Here is a 6904-nt window from a genome sequence, read left to right as displayed (position 1 = left end):
GTTTTGAAAGAAAGGTGTAGTTCATTTATGTAGGTATATTGGCAAGTGAACAAAGGAGTGAGATATCAATGCTGTTAGTCTTAAAGTCTTATTAATCTTTGCAAGGTGTTTTTCATGTTAATTTTTTAATGTTAAGTTAAGTATCATTCATTTGTCAAACATTACAGACTTCTCTATCCTTACCAAAACCCGATCTACTGCCAACTTTATGTTCATTCATAATGGCAATACTTCAACACGCAGCAAAAATTATAGCTTGCAGTTTAAAACGAAGACAAAACAAGTGCAATATTGAGATACTAACAGCATTGAGATCGCCTAGCTTGCTATAGTGGATGAGGTCTCCTAGCTTGCCATGGTTGTTGAGGTCCCGTAGCTTGCCATGGTGGTTGAGGTCTCCTAGCTTGCCATGGTTGTTGAGGTCCCGTAGCTTGCCATGGTGGTTGAGGTATCCTAGCTTGCCAATGGTGGCTGGGGTCTGCTAGCTTGCCATGGGGGTTGAGGTCTCCTTGTTTCCTAGCTTGCCAATGGTGGTTGAGGTATCCTAGCTTGCCATGGTGGTTGAGGTATCCTAGCTTGCCAATGGTGGTTGAGGTATCCTAGCTTGCCATGGTGGCTGAGGTATCCTAGCTTGCCATGGTGGTTGAGGTCTCCTAGCTTTCCATGGTGGTTTAGATCTCCCAGCTTTCCATGGTGGTTGAGGTCTCCTAGCTTGCCATGGTGGTTGAGGTCCCGTAGCTTGCCATGGTGGTTGAGGTCTAAAGCTTGCCAATGGTGGTTGAGGTCTCCTAGCTTGCCATGGTTGTTGAGGTCTCCTAGCTTTCCATGGTGGTTGAGGTCTCCTAGCTTGCCATGGTTGTTGAGGTCTCCTAGCTTTCCATGGTGGTTGGGGTATCCTAGTTTGCCATGGTGGTTATTGACAGATGAACATTAAAACATTTTTGAACACTGCATTTAAACACATGCATGTACAGACTATACCCATAAGGACCAGTGACTTTTGACTTGTTCCTCTAAAACATCCCCTCAGTGTTGCCAAGATTCTTTCCCTATCTTTCCCCTTTATGGAGACACTAAAATAACAGAGACTGAATAAAAGAGACATACACTCTCTTCCAGGTATGATCATATCACCTGTCACCAGTTGACAGACAATGCCCAAACAATGCAGAATGTTTCGAGAGGACAGTTAACATGACTAGGTCAAAGGTCAGAAAGCCCCTCATGAGGATTAGACATTTAGAGAGAACATCACTGTTTCCACATAGTCACCCTGTGAATAATTTACCATAAGATGAGTATCATGATATTTCTGCCTTCAAACAGCCAGTCCTTGCAATTTTTCACAGCCGTCCCTTATTAATTGGCAAAATAAACTGTTGATTAATATTATTCTTGGTCTATTGAACCTAGCTTTGGTACTAATGTACTTGATATCATTGCTAATGTAACGTCATGTTCCAAAATGTTGTCGTCATTACCAAATATGTTGTCATGACATCATTGAGTAAGTGTCGTCAAGTTACCTAAAATGTTATCAGTTTTATTTGTAATTTGTATGATATATTATTTATTGTTGAATGTTGTGTCAAGTTGTAAGATGTATTTTTTTTGTTCAAACTAGTAATATACAATACTTGCATGTGACTTTCTCCACTTGTTTGATTTCATAGAGGTAGGAGAGGTTTCTTTTCATATGTGACTTTTTGATGAACAAATATTTAAAACATTTTTCTGAGTTCCCTGATCAATTGGAACAAACTGATAATAAAATTGATTCTGTACATAGTATCTTCATTATTTGAAATCTATGTAATGGTATTGTTGATTGATTGATTGATTGATTGATTGATTGATTGGTGGGTTGGTTGGTTGGTTGGTTGATTGATTGATTGATTGGTAGGATGGTGATTGATTGATTGGTTGGTTGGTTGTTTGATTGGTAGGATGGTGATTGATTGGTTGGTTGGTTGGTTGGTTGGTTGGTTGATTGATTAGTCCCCGCCGGATGAAGTCCAGAGCCGTTTCTTGGAGATGCCTGGACTGATTTTTTTCAAACTTGGTACAGGGGCAACATACAATGGCATACATATACACGTCAATTTGTTTCATGATACGATCCAATATGGCCGCCTAGCAGCCATTTTGTTTGCAAATTTTCCCTGTCTAAAGCCATAACTCAGACATGCTTGAACAGATCTCATTCAAAGTTGGTATTAGGACAGTGTTCTATGACATACATGTGCATATCCATTTTCATCGTGATACGATCCAATATGGCCACCTAGCAGCCATTTTGTTGTCCATGTCCAAAGCCGAAACTCAGACATGCTTGAACAGATCTCATTCAAAGTTGGTATTAGGACAGTGTTCTATGACATACATGTGCATATCCATTTTCGTCATGATATGATCCAATATGGCTGCCTGGCAGCCATTTTTTTGCGAATTTTCCATGTCCAAAGCCATAACTCAGACATGCTTGAACAGGTCCCCCCCATACCCGACACATCCTTTATTGTTGAATGGATTATTTGGATTATTCCATCATGTCATCTTGAAGAGTAGGGATGTCCCATGTCCAACGAGGAGATACAACATGAGTAGACATGTTCCATGTCCAACGAGCAGACACAACATATCTAAGTCTGTTTGATTTAGGTTCACAAGTGTTGTTGCGTGATCAGAGTAGTGATATCAAGAAAATGACAACATAAACTGCCAGTTCCTTAAAACCCAATCATAGCGGGGGGGGGGGTTATGTCATTCTCAATGACTTGTCGATTTAATAATTGGTTGGTTGGTTGGTTGGTTGGTTGGTTGATTGATTGATTGATTGGTAGGATAGTGATTGATTGGTTGGTTGGTCGGTTGGTTGGTTGGTTGGTTGGTTGGTTGGTTAGTTGATTTAATGATTGGTTGATGGATGGATGGAATGAGTGGGTGGGTGCACTGATTGATTTTTACCTTCCATAAGGGAAGGTTATATTTTAGAGATGGGATGTCTGTCTCTCCGTCTGTCTGTGTCATAGTTTTCAGACGAAATTTAGTGCACATATTCTTTAACCTAACTGATTAGGTTTTGGTAAACATCTCATGAATACTTATGATGAATTTGCATAATTAATGGTTTCGGTATTTAGGCAATAATGTAAGTATACAAACTTCAGATTTCTTGTAGTTTGGCATAACTATTTGCCAATTATAAATGTAAGGGGTATATCGTGTTTGATAGCTATAGCTAAGAATTTTGCATTCCAACAATAATTGTGTATAGGAACGAAAATCTACAGACTTTGCTCTTATGGACGGCATTCAGTTTAAATCTGGTTAAGGTAGCTAGTAGCTTAGGATTGCGTCGCACCTCTCAGTTGACACAACATTTGGGGGATCTGTAACTTGTCAAAATTTCCACCATTGTGCAAGTACCAATGTGAGTTGTGCACCAACCGGAACAAGATACACAAAAAACTTACTGTCATTGTTTCCGTAGAAATATGCTCTGTGTTTTAGAGTATTTGGTTTCAACTTACAGTACAGAGAGTCAAATTCCAAATTTCGAGATGTCCTCATGGAATAAGCGAGCAATGCGCAATTGGTTAAACTTAAACTACATCATGTGACATAATGTGGTAGTTTTTACAGTCTGCAGCTTTCGTATTTTCACACCTGTTGAGCTGATCATCTTAGCAAATGTTTATGCCATAATCTGAAATTATTTTGTGTCGTAAATTGTCATAAAAATGGAAGGACTTGAAGAAAAGTATCAATATCGACCGTAGTATCGGCCTGTACTTTCAATGACACTGTTTTAGTTCAAAGGGGATAAACACAATGGAGTTGCTGCGTTCAAGTCAAATATATGCGGTGTTACTTCTACTGATTTCTCGAGTTCTTGAGGGTGAGTATTTTTCTAATGTTTTCAACGGCAAGAAGTGAGTGTGATACTAGGATTCATTGAACCCCAACCCCCTTGTGAGAACCGTGTTGTTTTACTGTATAATTATGACAATATGTAGGTAGCCTTAGACAATTAAAACTTTACTTCACACAGTATGTTAAAATTATTTAACACAAGGCGAACCAGTACTCTTTTGTTTAGATTGATATAATGATCAAATTGTCCGAATGAAAGCTGGTAGGGGACGGGAATAACATTTTATCGCAATCCATCTTTTTAAATGATGGGTTTTTTCTCTTAGACTTACAATCAAGTACTAGATCTTCATAATTATCGATGCATAATATCGATGCGATTCTGAAAAGTTTAATATAAAAACTAACATTGTATTGGGGAATGCGAAATCAAGCATTGTGTTCCGATAGAATTGACTTTATACAGTATTTGAAAAATATCAAAATGTCCACCAAATCTAAGTGAGAACAACCATAACATTTGTATTCAGGGATGTCAATCAGTAGCGCGACTCGGGCGGTCATTTGATAGAAGAGCCCATACATTTTTGCTCAACAATAAGGCTTAGCTTAGGTTTAATAATTGTTACGAATGGTCGATATGTATTCTAAATACAAATTGGCCAATATATACCAAGAAGGAAATTATTTTGTGAAACTTACACCGACCCACCCACCCCACCCAGCCCTTCTCAGCTGTTCATATCGAATGGAAACCAATTCTAGTAATTCCTTATTTGCAGTGATGTCTTCCTGTGGTTGTCCAGGTGGATGGAGTCAATATGGTAATAAGTGTTACCAGTACGTGAGCAGTTCTAAAACATTCTATGCAGCCGATGACTACTGTCAGCTCTACTATGGCGGACACTTGACTTCCATCAGAAGTAAATCTGAACTTGACTTTGTATCAAGTATCATCAACGACAAGTCAGCTGCTGTTTGGATAGGTACGTAAATACGTCGTGTTTGAATTCGTGAGATACCAAATGCCCATTTCTAAACAATCTGCTGATGTTCTATGTAGATTCTACTAATCGTTATGTGAAATCATAAAAAAAACCTTGGAAGAAAATTGAATGAATGAATGAATGAATGAATGAATGAATGAATGAATGAATGAATGAATGAATGAATGAATGAATGAATGAATCCAGGATATGTTTACCAACCGTTCAAGTATATTATGGGATATAATTCGATTGAATCTGATGCCCAACATCTCAAGACAATAGCAATAACAGAGACATCTGCAGCAGTAATGGAGTGCTTTCTTATGGTAAAGAATACTCACAGAACCTACAGTATTTACTCCAAATAGTCAAATAAGAATCTGGCCTATATGCTTCACTTTTCCATTTTTACCCAAGCAAGTGCTTAAATTGATAGTTTACTCAGATTTAATAGCATATACATGTAATTATTTGCTTAATATTCCAGGTTTATGGCAACATAATGATGGCTGTTTTCGTTGGCGTGAAGATCCATCAATTGGTAATGGATATTGTGTGTATGGTAACACGTGTTGTGCATGGAATGGAGCATGGACATTTTGGAACTCAGGCGAGCCGAATGATTCTGGTGGCGAAGAAGATTGTGTTCACCTTCAACCGTATGATACTACCAGTCATCTATGGAACGACAAAGAATGTGGCGATACATTGACTTTTGTATGTGAAACAGGTGAGTCACACTTAATGAGTATCTTTCTTTTTGTTAGAGAATGTTATACATATTTTTTTTTAGTAACAAGTACTTACTATTCTATCAGTTACACTGGGACATAAAGTATCACAAAGCTCACTCTAGTAGAACTTTCCGTGTACAACTAGCGTATTAGAAGTCATGGAAAGGTGTCACTACTGGAGTGCATGAAATACAAATGTATATATATAGATTTCCATCACGAATTCATTGGCAGGGAATCAAGAAAACCCACAACGATTCTAAACACAGACTTCCTTGTCAGTGTTCTAAATGTATGATCTCCTGAAGTTATTTTGGACAGATGTCACCTGACAAAATATCATTGAAGCGAGTTTGATCAATAGTAAAGTGATTTTGAATTCCCAACCACGTGAGCTTATAACATACATCATCAGCAAAATCCTATCTGGGGAGAAAAGGAAAGATTATATGAATGTGTTCATAACTTAAAGTGGCCATATGGATTAGGTTTTGGTATTTTATATGTTGGATTTTTTATTTTATAACACTATTTACCATGACAATAAATTTCAAAAGATGAATATATGTGTAAATTGTTTGTTATTGTACGTACAATTACATATATTTTTTTAAATAGCTTTTTGCAAGGTGTTGTGTGTGTATTCTGTAAAGGAATTATGTAAATACTTTACCTGTACATGCTATTTTCATGTAAGTTGGAAATAAAAGAATTTGATATGTATGTATGTATGTATGTATGTATGTATGTATGTATGTATGTATGTATGTATGTATGTATGTATGTATGTATGTATGTATGTATGTATGTATGTATGTATGTATGTATGTATGTATGTATGTATGTATGTATGTATGTATGTATGTATGTATGTATGTATGTATGTATGTATGTATGTATGTATGTATGTATGTATGTATGTATGTATGTATGTATGTATGTATGTATGTATGTATGTATGTATGTATGTATGTATGTGTGTGTGTGTATGTATGTATGTATGTATGTATGTATGTATGTATGTATGTATGTATGTATGTATGTATGTGTAGTCTAAGTTTAGTTTGAAAATTATCAAAACTAAAATATAAGACTTAGTCTTGCGAATGATGAATAGACTATCTTTATCAATTCGCCGTAGAGGAACTTTCAAATGGAAGTACTTGTTTTCAGTGCACATTATACGTGACACTTACACGATTCTATGGTCATTTGTATAGAACCATGTCATGTCTAACACTTTGATAAATGCCACCTGTTGCTGCAACGTGCTGTTGTGTTGTCATGGTAACCTAACAACGTGGT

The sequence above is a fragment of the Glandiceps talaboti genome, chromosome 1 (assembly GCF_964340395.1).
Source record: "Glandiceps talaboti chromosome 1, keGlaTala1.1, whole genome shotgun sequence".
NCBI lineage: Eukaryota > Metazoa > Hemichordata > Enteropneusta > Spengelidae > Glandiceps > Glandiceps talaboti.
The sequence above is the reverse complement of the archived record's forward strand: the minus strand, read 5'-3'. Positions refer to the sequence as shown.